Source organism: Lagenorhynchus albirostris, chromosome 3, assembly GCF_949774975.1.
Source record: "Lagenorhynchus albirostris chromosome 3, mLagAlb1.1, whole genome shotgun sequence".
Classification (NCBI taxonomy): Eukaryota; Metazoa; Chordata; class Mammalia; order Artiodactyla; family Delphinidae; genus Lagenorhynchus; species Lagenorhynchus albirostris.
This window is the reverse complement of record NC_083097.1, coordinates 77,082,302-77,097,163: the sequence shown is the minus strand read 5'-3', so window position 1 is coordinate 77,097,163 and position 14,862 is coordinate 77,082,302. Positions and strand designations below refer to the sequence as shown.

Below are 14,862 nucleotides of genomic sequence, written 5' to 3'. Positions count from 1 at the left end.
CAGACGGAAGCCTTTTGTCTGGGAGGTGCTGGGGGACGCCACACAGCGCTGTTTCTTCCTAAACCTTTTCGTTGTTGTTGTGTTTGTTCTTCCTTGAATGTTATCTAGATCGTGGAAAGCCATTTCCACGAACCGATTTTTAAAGATCCCATACGATGAGGGAAGAACCCGTCCACAGTATTAACGCAGGGGAATGGTTACCTGCAGGCTGGTGCCTCCTATGGTGTTTGAGTTTATCGGCGTGCAGAGGCAGAGGGCAATACGGTAAAGGAAGGCTTGTTAGGCTCTGACGTGAAAAACAGAGAACAGCTGCGTGCTAACGTGTATTCTGGTTGGATCCGACAATACAAAAGAAAATGGGGAAACTAATCGGTGTGACTCAGTCACGGTGGATGCACGATCTTATGCATGGGTCAAAACCCATGGAACCGCACGGCACAGGGAGTGAACCCTAGTGTAAATGATGGACTTTAGTTAATAAGTGTTTCAAAATTGCTTCATCAATGGTAACAGCTGTGCCGACTAATGCAGAATGTTAGGAATAGGACAGGAAAGGAGGATAGAAGGAAAATACTTTTACTATCTGCTCAATTTTTCTGTAAACCTAAAACTGCCCTTTAAAAAATGAAATTTGTTACTTTCAGTAAGTGAAAATGAATAAGTAAATAAATAAATACCCAGAAGAAAATCAATCAAAATGTTAACAGTACTATTTTTTTAGAATTTATTTTTAAATAAATTTTATTTATTTATTTTTGGTTGCATTGGGTCTTCGTTGCTGCGTGTGAGCTTTTCTCTGGCTGCGGCAAGCGGGGGCTACTATTCCTTCAGGTGCACGGGCTTCTCATTGTGGTGGCTTCTCTTGTTGCGGAGCACGGGCTCTAGGCACGTGGGCTTCAGTAGCTGTGGCTCACGGGCTCTAAAGCGCAGGCTTCAGTAGTCGTGGCTCACGGGCTCTAGAACACAGGCTCAGTAGTTGTGGCGCACGGGCTTAGTTGCTCCGTGGCATGTGGGATATTCCCGAACCAGGGCTCGAACCCGTGTCCCCTGCATTGGCAGGCAGATTCGTAACCACTGCGCCACCAGGGAAGCCCACTAGTACTATTTTTGGATGATGAGATTATGAGTAACTTCTTTTGTGTTTTTACTTTTCAAATTTCCTACAATCTAATTTTGTCTATCTTTACATGTCACTTTATCAATCAGGTAAATGTACAGTTTTAAAATCTTGCCTGAGTGTTCTCTGAGGCAGAAACTGTATTTGCACAAAGTGGTCTGTTGTCTAGTTCTCTTTACACAGTAGGAAATTAAATTTTGTACCATTAGATATGTCTTCAACTCTTTCAGCCTTGTAGCCTGAAAACTTGCTGTTGCGTGGCTCAGGAGATTAAAGCAATAATTACGAGAGGGAGAAATCCAAGCCTTCAAGGAATAACTGGGTGGGTGACTGTAAACTGAAAATCTCTTCTTAAGTAGCCTGTGTGGCTATCTTGAGAAGCATCTATTAAATAGCTTCCATGAGCAGAGAGTGATGGGTGCTGATATAAAGCAAGATCCAATGATGTTGTGTAATTAAACAAGAAGCATTGATTCTACCGTGTAGAAGTTGCAGCAGTAGAGTTGCCCTGAGAATTGGGGACAGTTATGCCAGGAAAACTCTTAGCTGAGTTCCTGATTCTTGGCAAACTGGTCAATAAATGATTTCTGATATTTGAGAGCATTAGAAGAGTTTGTTATATCCTGGTTTTAGAGCTAATCCTTCATATTAGCGTTGTTTTGCAATCTACAATGCATCTTCGCATTGATCTCATTTACTGCTTTCATTTGTTTGCTTTTCATGTAACCTTATATGACTGAGCATCTTGAAGGCAGGACCACGTCTTATTTATTTTTGTATGCCCTGCTCCTATATATGCCTGCCCCATAGTTGGTTCTTATTGTGGATTAAAGATGGCTGCAAATTCTTTGACACTTCCGATCAAGAGACAGAGTCTAGGGCTGCCCTGGTGGCGCAGTGGTTGAGAGTCCGCCTGCCGATGCAGAGGACATGGGTTCGTGCCCCGGTCCGGGAAGATCCCACATGCCGCAGAGCGGCTGGGCCCGTGAGCCATGGCCGCTGGGCCTGCACATCTGGAGCCTGTGCTCCGCAACGGGAGAGGCCACAACAGTGAGAGGCCTGTGTGCCGCAAAAAATAAATAAATAGATTTTAAAAAAATAAAAATTAAAAAAAAACAGAGTCTATTTCTCCTCCTTTTGAATCTGGGCTAGGCTGAGACTGCTTTGACCAATTGAATACAGTGTAAGTGACATTATGACAGCTCCAGGTTCTTAAGGAGGACTTGGTCTCTCGGAGCCCTGAGTGTTCACGTAAGAAGTCCAGCTCTCTTGCTGGGGAGTCCATGCAGAGAGTCCACGTGGGGAGGGAGATGAGGCCAGCTGAGCCCAGCCTCCCAGCCATCCATCCCAAAGAGGCAGACAAATGGATGAAGCTATTCTGAAGGCTCCAGGTCTGACTGGCTACCCTGTGAATGTCCCAAAGGACCCTGATTGACTCCACATGGAGCAAAGAATCTCTCAGATAATCTAAGCCCTTCCTAAATTCCCAACTCACAAAATCATGAGATATATTAAAATGGTTGTTTCAGCCAGTGAGCTTTGGAGTAGTTTGTTATGAAACAATAGAAAAATAAATAGCTCTCAAGAAACATTTGCTGATGGATGGATGGATGACCTAGAAGGGCCATTGTCTTTCCTAGAGGAATGATGCTCAGAAGTAAAGCAACTTGCCAGAGCTACTGCAGTGGACATTTGTCATCCCTCTTCTCCCCCAGCACCTGAACCTCCTTCTCCTTTTGGAGAATTTCCAACCTCCTAAAATAGATCCATCTCGCATTAATAGAGGCTGAAAATGCCAAATACCCACTTTCTCAGTCTTCCTCAAAGCTAAAGTGCAGGCACGTGGTACAACGTCCTCCAACGGGACACTCTCGCCCCAGACCATGACTCAGAAGCTGGAAGAGTGAAGAAGCAAGGACTTCGCAGGCTCCATCCTAGGTAGATGGACCCTCCAGGGGCCCCGTGGCCACAGCTCCAGCAGCAGGGCCCTGTGTGCAGGCTCAGTGGTGGCAGTGGGGTGAACCGTGGTCCCTGTGCCCAGTCACAGCACTGTCTTCACGGTGTTGTTATGTGGGGCTGCTCCCTGCAAACCTGTCCTCTGTCCCTCCCAGGGGGGTGGCGACCTACTCACTGTTTTTGTAATAAACTCCTTTTCTGCTTACAGCCAGGAGCCCTGACTGATGGCCGCACACTCAGGGTTTCTCATTCTAGATCCTAAGCTTGATGTGAATACTGTTCAGCTGGTGTCCTCAGAGCACAGGGGGTTTGCAGGGGGAAAGCAGGAGGGCGAGAGAGCAGAGCGCAGAGCCCTCAGCGTCACCCCCCTTCTTCAGCCAGAACAGAACTACTTTGGTGTTTTTAATACTGTGATCCTCTTTAAATTTTCTTTGGAAAAATTGTTCTGTTCCTACAAAGTAAGTCTGAAAATGACCACAGACACATATAAAATGACAATGCATGCAATGGATTGTTTGGTGAAGAAAAATTAACAAAAGGAATGATCATTTGAATGTCTCAGTGAGCCCTTGAAACAGATCTTTGTTCCAGAGCAGATGTCTCCAGGCCTTTACCTCCTGGTAGAGAAGTGTGAAACAGGACATGGCGGAGGGGGTCACAGAGGCTGCCATCAGCATTCATCCAGATCTGGTTATGTGGAAGGTGTACAGATCGAGCCCCTGACCCCTTCCCTTCTGAGGTTCATTGTTATTTGAACACATCAGTGGGTCAGAGCAGCTGCCTAGGAGGCCAGCAGACAAGCCCGTGAGGGACAATGGAGTCTGGACTGGACCAGGACAGGGCCTTCTCGGGGAGGGCCTGTGTGTCGGGGTTAGAGCCAGTCTTCCTGAACTACAGGGATGCCTTGGGGGTAATGGCTGTGTGTGTGAATGTGTGTGTGTACGCCAAAGAGGTGTTGACAAAAAGCTGTGACATCAGTAAAAGGCTGGGGAGGAGGACCTTCTCCCCCACCCGCGCATCACTAACAGCCACTGCTGGACCGGTCACGGGCCGCAGGCAGGACAGTTTGTATCCCTGAGCCTCAACCATGCAGCACAGAGCAGGGCCTGGGTTCAGCTTCTGGCACGACCCACAGGGCCCCAGATCAGCACTGATGGGGCTCAGTGGAAATCAACTGAACCAAGTGGGCTTTGGGGTTCCTTGGACTCATTGCAAGACGGAGAACTTCGAGGGGAGGAAAGGACATTCTCTTGACAGTACTATGAGAGCTCAAGCCATTAACCTTAGGGAGAAGCACAATGTGGGAGGGTGGTTTGTTGTTAATGTTTAGAATCCATGTTTCCTTCCTGCTTCTACAGGTCCTTCAGTGTTGGTTTGGGGAAAGGAGCTGCAGCCATGCCAGTTGGAGAATTGGTGAAAGTAGAGATTCCAAGTGAATAATTCACTTCAGCTAAAAGGACAATGAGAAGAGGAGTAACTCACACGTGAAGCAGAGCTGGTTCCCGGCTTGTGATGGCCTGGACTGCTGGCCCTATTTGAGTGACCCTACTACCATCTTTGTCATGCCGTCCCCAGTGGTCTTTGACCTGACCTGCAGAAGCAGGTGCTCTGACGGCAGGGCAGTGGCATCTAGAGTCTTGACCTCAGGGTCCCCGTCCATTTCTGTGCTTAAAGTTTCTGCAGCACTTGGCAGTTGATTCAAAATTGCCCACGACCTTTCCTCATTGGCCAGTTCAAACATGTGCCACAACAGCCCAGGCAAGTAGGAAAGGAGGGTGGTGTCGGCTCTGGGCTGGCCTTCACCAGGAGAGCCTGGACTGGCTGCTTCCACTGCAGCAGTAACGGACCGGGTGGGCAGGGACAGGACCCGGAGCTTCCCGTTACACAGAACAGCAGGTCTAGGAAACAACAGGGCCTTGTTCTGTACCACTTACTGGGAAGTGTCCTCAATATCTCTTTGCTCTGAGAAATAGAGCCATTTCCTTTGTAACAAGGGCCCACACTTGTGTGCTGTGCTGGGAGTTTACAGGGCAAGGCCAAGGCTGTATACCTGTGGGCACGTGTGGGCACATGCTGAGCTTTGGAAACAGGCCTTACAGATGCTCATATACCAACAAACTACCTTTTAACCCTGTTTTCTTAAAGAGTTCAGTTATAATTTTCAAAAGTCCATAAGTTAGAATCACAATGAAGAGTCTTTCGAACGTCAGTGTCTGACCCTGAACTTAGACCTGAATATGTCAGCCTCTTTCCCACTGAAGAGGCTTAAAATCTTCCCAGCCATCTTTCTAGATGCCAAATGAGGCTTTCCTGAACACCATACCGTCACTTACAAACTTGGGTTAGAAACGTTCTATCAGCTGAACTCAATGACTCATGCATGTATGCTTCCAATAGAGACAGAATTAAAATATTTCAGGGACATGTTCTTATAATATATATGCAAGATACCAGTGAGTGAAGAAGATAATAGTAGCTATCACTTATCAGTGCTTTACATATACTAATTTATTTATGCCTGTCAACAAATAAAACAAAGACCACCAGAGCTAATAAATAATAAGTGAAGAGATGGATGGACAATGGATGAAGGAATGGATAGATGAATAGGTAAAAAGAAAAAGCTAAGTCTACTGACTTGCTAGATGAAGGAACACAAGCTAGTGATGAAGTAGTTCACTGAGAGGGAAAAAGAGTTTTTAAAGTGCTAGCCAGAAGCAGGTTTCATGTGGTTATTGCTAACTAAGGATTGAGATCCAGTACTCTAGATCTCTCTGGAGAGGACAGAATGGATCCACAGGTCTAAACACAGTTGGCTAAAGACATGGAAACAACCTAAATGTTCATTGACAGATGAATGGATAAAGATGTGGCGCATATATACAATGGAATACTACTCAGCCATAAAAGAGAATGAAATAATGCCATTTGTAGCAACACGGATGCAACTAGAGAGTATCATACTAAATGAAGTAAGTCAGACAGAGAAAGACAAATACCATGATAGCACTTATATGTGGAATCTATATAAAATATGACACAAATGAACCTATGTATGAAACAGAAACAGAATCACGGACATAGAGAACAGACTGGTGGTTGCCAAAGGGGACAGGGTTGGGGGCAAGATGGAGTGGGAGGTTGGGGTGAGCAGATGTGAGCTTTTATATATAGAATGGATAAACAACAAGGTCCTACTGTAGAGCACAGAGAACTATGTTCAATATCCTATGATAAACCATAATATAAAAGAATATATATATAAAAAAGAATGTATATATATATATATATATATATGTATAACTGAATCACTTTGCCATACAGCAGTAATTAACACAACATTGTAAATCAACTATACTTCAATAAAAGAAATAAACACAGTTGGCTAAACCAAACCTCACTGCTCACTGTTTAGGAAGAGTCTTCAGTTAGGACCATTGAGAGCCTGCTGTGCCAGGGTCTCTCCAATTTCATGGTCCTTTATCAGCTTCAGCTGGTCAGAGCCAGCTGTAAGAAACACATCTTCAGTTGTTATCTCTCCTAGGCAAGTGCTGCTGTACCAGAAAACTTTCCTCACATTCCTCACCATAGCCTCGCCTTACCAACTCCATCACTTTAAAATTTCACACCAGGAATATTTTATAATTGGAAATTAAGTGTACCTGTTTGTCATCTAGCCCTTTCCTTGCATCTTCAGACCCTTAGAAGGCTGTCACCTTAACCCCTTTAAAAGTGAACTGTATCCTGCAGTTAGGGAGAAAGAGTGGCATACTGAAAAAGCTGCGACAATGCATAATCTCCTGGTTGCAGGTCATGGGGCATTTGATCTTCATCCAAAGATGAATTACTGTGCTAAGCTTCAGGAACAAACTTTATAATAATGTAACAGAGCAACAAGGAGCCATCTGAGCAGTGAGTCTTAGGCAATAAGCACACACAGCAAAAAACCCTCAAAAACAGTAACACTACTACTTAATGTCCACTGAACTATAATTCTCCCCCTCTAAAATTGCCCTAATTTCTACCAAATATAGCCAAATTAAGACTGACTTATTTGCAAAATAAGTCTGGTTTCAATAAAGTTGGCCTGATCATTTACATAAATGTAATTGATCATACAGGCTCTTTTAAGTTGGCTCTGCTGGAACTTTTTATAAGAAATCTCAAACTGAACTTTTAAAAGGCCTCTCAAGTCCAGGAAAACCACACCAATCTGGTTTGCCATCAGATTCTGCTTGTGATATCTATAGATCTGGGTGGATTCCTCTCTTGAGTTCCCCAAAATATCGAGATTCCTGCACCTGGCAGGAGGCAGCCTTTCTTATTCACCTGATGCCAAGCCTGCTGGGAACATAAGAGTTTCCAATTTCTGGAGGAATCAGGTAGAGAGAAAAGATAAATGTTTCAATTCTACTTACAAAGGTATAATTTACCAAACTGCTGTAAGTCATAATTAGCTTGAGGAGAAAGGTTTCTTTATATCTGGAAAACACAGATTAAAACCAGTAATATTTCAGACAAAACCCAAAAATTATACCATATTCATCAGTTCACTCAGTCCTATGTGACTAATCCTTGATCTTAATCTTCTGTTAACAGTTTTGTGAAGCTATCAGGTTTTCCATTAGAATTCTTTAATTTCTTACCCAGTTCAGCAGTATGATCTGAAAGTTATCAGAAACCTGTACTTGTCAAAAAGTCATTTCTCTGACTCTTCTTGAAGATGAAGCATTTTTTGCAAAAGCATCAAAATAAAACAATAATGGTCCATAAATGACAAAACACTTTAAAAGGCACAGTTAAAGATCTGATTACAATGCAATTAACAAAGAAACTTGATTAATGCTGTGAATACAACATTTAAGATAATAACTAGAGTGCTTGCTTCAGCAGCATATATACTAAAATTGGAACGATACAGAGAAGATTAGCATGGCCCCTGTGCAAGGATGACACGCAAATTCATGAAGCATTCCATATTTTTGATATATGTATACATATAGCTGATTCACTTTGTTATATAGCAGAAACTAACACAACATTGTAAAGCAATTATACTCCAGTAAAGATGTTAAAAAAAGATAATAACTAGAATTATAACTGATAACATTTTACCAGGACATATCAGATTTTTAGAAATTCCATATAATTTCTAGAATATCTTTTTAATAATATTTACCCATACAATATAACCTAAGAAGGTTTATCGCCACTCATTTTTTTTTTTTTTTTCCGGTACGCGGGCCTCTCACCATTGTGGCCTCTCCTGTTGTGGAGCACAGGCTCCGGATGCGCAGGCTCAGCAGCCATGGCTCACGGGCCTAGCCGCTCTGCAGCACGTGGGATCTTCCCAGACCGGGGCACGAACCCGTGTCCCTTGCATCGGCGGGTGGACGCTCAACCACTGCGCCACCAGGGAAGCCCTATCGCCACTCATTTGACAATGCTTTCTATGTAATTTAACATAGCAAATAAGCCTAATTAGTTTATTATTCCTCTCTCTGCGATGCTTCAGGGGTCCTCTCTGAAGCATCCCCAAATTAGCTAGAGGTCAAAAGAACGTCAATTAGAATTTGATATTTGGAAATTTTGTCAAAATATCAAAAAGGTTTCAAAACACCTGATCAAATAGTATCATGGGTCACTGTAGAATAGTACTTATTCACTTAATCAAAGTGACCATAAAAGATTTCAAAAGAAAATTATAACAGATTACCAGTTAAAGAACTTATGGTTACCAGGGGGGAAGGGGGGGGATAAATTGGGAGATTGGGTTTAACATATACACACCACTATATATAAAACAGATAACTAATAAGGACCTACTGTATAGCCCAGGGAACTCTTCTCAATACTCTGTAATGGCCTATATGGGAAGAGAATCTAAAAAAGAGTGGATATATGTACATGTACAACTGATTCACTTTGCTGTATAGCAGAAACTAACACAACATTGTAAATCAACTATATGCCAATAAAAATTTTAATAAATAAAATCCTCCCCCCCCCAAAAAAAAGTCAATCAATATTTTAAGAAAACTTTGTCCTCTTAACAGAGAGAAAACCAAAGTCAGGTTTTGTACCACATTAACATTAAAATTTACTTAAATTTATTCTAACCTTAGCCCTGACTACACATAGTATTCCTTTCTAAAGATTCTTTTATTTCTCACAAACCTCCTACAACTTTCTATATCCATATTAATTTGTCCCTTATTTTCTTCCCCATTTAGAAATAACCAGCTTTAGGACAAAATTACTTTCTTTTCCCCTTAACAAAAAAACATTTCCATTCCTTACACCTTCTTTTTCCTTGGATACAAAGATATTTTACTTACTAATTTTTAGTAGTTTTCATTGCATATTTTAATTAGAATTCTTAACCTTAAAAAATCTTAGTTTCTAGCAAAAACTAAGTAAGCAATTATGAACTGTTTGTCTTATCAGCACATTCTGGTTGGCAAACTTATAACATTTCTATAACCTAATTTCTTTCCTCAGTGGGGTATAAGACATGTCCAAGGAACCCAAACATCTCAGTTTTTCTCTAATAAGACAAAAGTAGGTAAACTTAGACTTGTTTAGCAATTAATTTTCCAGTATCTTATTTGGAAATGATCTGAATATTCAATGAATTCCCATCATTTAACTTCATTTAGCAGTTTCAAGTTACCAAAAATCTAGAGAAAATATTTTAAGTAGACAGTCCTAAAACATAATTATTCCTAAAGAGTTCACCTAAAAACTCTTATCTCATTGACATTTAATTTACTTAAAAGTTTCATCTTATCAAGTTATATTTCTTGCTGACAAATTTTAATAACAGGAATAATAAGATCTTATTTGATTTCTAGTAAACCTAGGTACAAGTATTACACTTAAATGATGATGACTCTGTTGACCTTTCTTAATACTTAAAGGCCTTTTAAAGTAAATAGGGGAGGTCTGGGGAGTGGTAAAAGGATTGGTAGGCTGTGGATTGTTTCTCGATTTACATTTCTAGTCCTGTAAAGACTAGATTTGTAAAACAAGGATAGCTGTTTTTAATTCCTCAAAGAATTGGGTGACCCCCTTAATGTTATCAAAGGAATGACATACCAATTCACCTACGTTGGAATGCTTTACTTTCCCTCATTTTAGCTCAGAGGAGGTCCAAAAAAAAATTTTTTTTTTTCTATCATCAGGCTCTGAATATCAGCTAAATTTAGGAGTTTAGTCAGACTGGTGGCCCCTCATCTTGGTAATCCATTTACAAAAACTTTTGAGGATGCTCCCTGGGTTTAAGAAATTCTTTAATTATGGCCCTCAGTTTGGCCTTTGATCTGAATAGTTTCACCTACAGCCTCTCGCCTACAGCCTCAGGTGGTCCCATTTCTAAAGTAACCATTTAATAGTCTCTTCAGAGTAGAAAGGCAACCCAGACAGAGGATTACTAGGATGAGTACTCAAATAAAGGAGGACAGAGGGAAGCAGTAGTTATGTCATCCTTAAACTTTGTTTGTTTTAGGTACCTTTTATATCATTCATCTTTCATTAGCCTTCTACAACAAATCTTTCAATGAGGCTATTTTGGAATTTTGAAGCCTTTGGGGGCTTCTGCATACCAATTAAAATAGGTAAAGTATTTTAAGATGAGCGCTCTCTAAAATTTTAACAATTTAGAAGACTCCAACTCAAAGGGTCCAAGGAGCTAGCTCTGCAAATATTTTCTCTGGCTAATCTAATTTTAGAAAAGAGAAAAATTCTTACCACTCTTGCTTCCAGCAGACCCTGCAGGAAGGGAATCCAGGAGACTGACTGACATGATAAGAAATTGCTTTCTGCTGGCTTTCTCTGTGTGCACAAAATTCAGTTTTGGAGGGCCAAAACCCCATCTTGGCCATTTCAGGGCAGGATTTCTTTCAATTCTCAATTAAGTACTTGAAAGCATACATAAAACCAGCTGGTATCCCCAGAGTTGGCTGTCTGTTGGCCTTTGAGGCACAATTTCCCATTATCAATTCAGTAGTCTAATTCGGATATGAGATGTGATCGGAACAGCTTTCTGAGGACAGTGTGGTGGAGCGGATATGAGCTGCTTCTGAGTCTAGCTCCCCAGGGAGTTACCCTTGGGCCAGTTAGACTCTTCTAATGTCTCAGTTTCTCCCTGTGACAGTTTAAAAACGCCATGGGCGCTTACAGCACTAAATGATCAGTCCTTATATTGTGTGTCTCTGGAAGAGCGGTATTTACTTAATGGTTTTAGTGGGGTGCCGCTGTAGGACCACTACACATCACAAGGATTGATCCTCAGGCACTAGTTAGGTTCTAAGTCACCTGAGAACACCTTGTGGCTCGAAGCAGCAAATGTCCCTTGTTCTTTGGAGCTGAATAATTCAGTCTCTCACTTTACTAACAGAAGTTTTGTTCAGACCAAATTTACATATATTTTTTCTAATGTGTTTCTCATATAAATTGTAGCATTCTTTTGATACTTTCTACATCCTACATCCTTCTTTTAATATCTCTTAGCCAGTTCTATATATAAACCTATTTCTCTTTAATGGTTACATGGTATATTATTTCTGGATGTACCAACTTTTTTTTTAATCTTAAAAAGTATTTATTGATATCTCTCTGTAAGTGAATCAAGTGGGTGTAAAGCATTGGAAATCAGCTAAACCCCGTTATAAAAATAAATTACAAAACAAAACAAAGACAGTGAAAGAGAGAGAAATTCTTACAAAATTCGTTCAGGGGCTGAGATGCAACCTGGATTGACCACATCTAGACCCACAGCTGGATGAGACATAAGGCTGGACACTCTTGGGGCTGAGAGGTTTGGTGAGGTTGGGTGAGCAAATGCAGACCCTTTAAAGTAATACTGTGTGGTACCCATTCCATGGGTCCCAAATCTCCAGGTTCAGGGAAATCTCCCTGCAGCTAAAACATGCATGGGAAACCCAGAGGATGTGGATGTACCAATTTAAAAAAAATAGAAACTTAAACGGGATGGAAAACTTATAGATTTTTCCCAATCTCCTACATTTAGAGAACTCTATAACAATAGCTAGTATTCATTATGGTGACACAGACTTGTCTTTGGAATCATTTTTAAAAGACTAAAACTTATGTTCAGGATAATTTTGCTTTAAAGCATATTTTCAATGAAATTGTGGAGACCAAAGACCCCTGAATGCTCTTTATCTTACTATCCACCCTTTGGAAATATTCCTTATATTCATTCCTGACCAGCACTACTCTTTGCCCGCCACTAGGTGACGCTCCAACCACAATGTCTCTATGAGCCTCAGAAAACCTTCCTACACAGTCCTAGGTCAGGCCCCACGTTAGACAATGCCCTGTTGAATGAAATCACATTGCGTGAAGTTTGTTTATAAGCCCAGTGAAGTTTACACAGAACCCCAGAGTGAGGATGACAATTGTAAAGCCCTCTATTTAGGAAAGCAATGGTAAGGAAATGACTAAGGCAGGTGGGGTACTAGTGATAGGCCCAGCCTTTTTTTCCTCCTGGGGATGCCGTCATCACTGGTTGGCCCAGTGATGCTGAAAGGCGAGGCCACGACCCAGCTCACACAGGTATCTTCCAAGACCTTCCAACTACCACAGCCTGGCCAATGTGTGCACTAGGGTGAGAAGGTCTGGGAGAAGGATGACCGATGTGGGGGCCTTAGGTCTGCACCGGCCGTGCTCTGCCCTGGTGTGATGAGGCCAGACTTCCACAGTCTGTGAACAAAGCTTGTGTCCCCATTTCCTGGAGTTCTTTCGGTTACATTCGGCTTCCCAAGTGAGTTTTGAGTCACTTCCCAAAAGAAAGACATGGACATGTCAGCTTCAAAGGAAGACAAATCTCCACACCGAGGTCAGTTTAAAAGCATAGGCCAGAGTGTGTGATGTACTCACAAATGTGAAAGTGCCGCAGAAAAAGAAGAAATCTGTGTGGGCCAGGGTACTAGAAAGGTTTCATGGCAGAGGGGGCACTTAGAATGAGAGAGCTGCAATGTGTGCAGGGGGCTAGGCCCTTGGTGAACATGTGGCCACTACACAAGGCCCCTCAGAGTCCTAGAGGCTTGGGGAGGCACTGCAGGAGGCCAAACAAGGCGGGCTCCCAGCCCAGCACTCCCACCTCAGCCCAAGCAGCCCCAGTTTGGTGGGCTTCTGTACAAGCCATGTCAAACCAAGCCCCCCACTGCTTTTTTCTTTTCTTTAAGTTGGAATCACTGATCCAGTCCAAAAAGCACACTGGGGGCCATCCCAAAGTCACACACACAGTGGGGAACATTTTGGACATGCCGAAGAGGGGAGAACAGGGTGTCCACGTAGACAAGAAAGAACCACATCTCACCTGACCCACAGTTTAGAAAAGCACGTTTGTCAAACCATGTAAAACTAAAGGCAGTTTGTATTTGCCTCTCAGGTTCAATTAAGAGACATTTTCTCTTACCAGAGACACACATGGAGGCTCAGATGCAAAACACATTTAATACCTACTAAACCCCAAACCACACCCTTAGAACCTGAAAAGTAATTGAATCATCATTTCCATTGTCCAGATGTTTTTTTTTTTCTTTTCCATCTTTTTACTTACTGTCTTAAAGCTATTAGTTACTCTTTGTCAGGATGCAGTGAGGGACTTCCCTGGTGGCGCAGTGGTTGGGAGTCCGCCTGCCAATGCAGGGGACACGGGTCGGGAAGATCCCACATGCCGTGGAGCAACTAAGCCCGTGCTCTAGAGTCCACGAGCCACAACTACTGAGCCCACGAGCCACAACTACTGAAGCCTGTGTGCCTAGAGCCTGTGCTCCGCAATGAGAGAAGCCACTGCAATGAGAAGCCCGCGCACCGCAACAAAGAGTAGCTCCCGCTCACCGCAACTAGAGAAAGCCCACACACAGCAACGAAGACCCGATGCAGCCAAAAATTAATTAATTAATTAATTAAAAAAAAAAAAAGATGCCGTGAAGAAGGCAGCACTTCCTCCAGGGCTTAAATCTCTGGCTCTGAACCAGCCTTGGCAGGGGACACACTGGTAGACGTTTGACCAAAAAAAAAAAAAAAAAATATCTCGTAAAATACTCTCTCACCAACTTCTGTTTCCCCTTATTTTACAAGATGTGGAATTAATTTCAGACTAGCTTCAAGAGCTTGAGTCAAGACATGAGTTGGGAAAACCAAGGGTCAGCATGAAGAGATTAACTCTTAAAAAGTTAAGAGAAGTCTATAATGCAGGTCTAAAGGAAAAGGACGATGTTGCTTTTCTACTCCACTGGTGAAAACAGAAGGTGCCCCCTCAGTTTCCTGCTGTATTTCAGTGAAAGAAAACCCATCTCAAACCAACTTAAGCAAAAAAGAGAAATTACCAGCCCCGGCAATGGAAAAGTGCAGGGGCGGCTCCACACAATCAGAGGCAGGTGCTCAAATGGTGTCATCAGGCATTTATCTCTCCCTCTCTCGTCTCCACTTTATTCTGATGGCCTCCATCCTCACTCAGGCTCTCCTGGAGGGAAGGCAAAACTCCAAGAGTTGCAAGCAGACAAACTTAAAGCCCTCTAGGAAAAGAGCCCCTGTGTCCCAATGTGCCAGGTACCAGGAGTTGCATCTCATCGTCTTGGATTGTATCATGTGCCCCTCCTTGAACATACTGGCTTGGCTCTGATTGGTTAGCTTGTGTCACATGACCACCCCTGGCATTGGGATTTAAGAACTTACCAGAAGTCACCTCCTGCTAGAACTGAGTCTTAAAGGATGGAACCCAAATCAAGAATAGGGGAGGGGTGATTCCCCAAAAG

The 14,862-nt window shown here is 42.5% G+C and overlaps 1 protein-coding gene and 1 non-coding gene across 2 annotated transcripts in view; both read left to right on the top strand.

Annotated features, from left to right (window-relative positions):
• The window catches only part of ELL2 (elongation factor for RNA polymerase II 2), a 134,734-nt gene that overhangs the window by 101,541 nt on the left and 18,331 nt on the right, over positions 1-14,862 (top strand). The window lies entirely within an intron of this gene.
• On the top strand, positions 7,951-8,057 carry LOC132518975 (U6 spliceosomal RNA). The gene has a single exon (XR_009540081.1). It is a non-coding gene; the product is annotated as a U6 spliceosomal RNA (small nuclear RNA).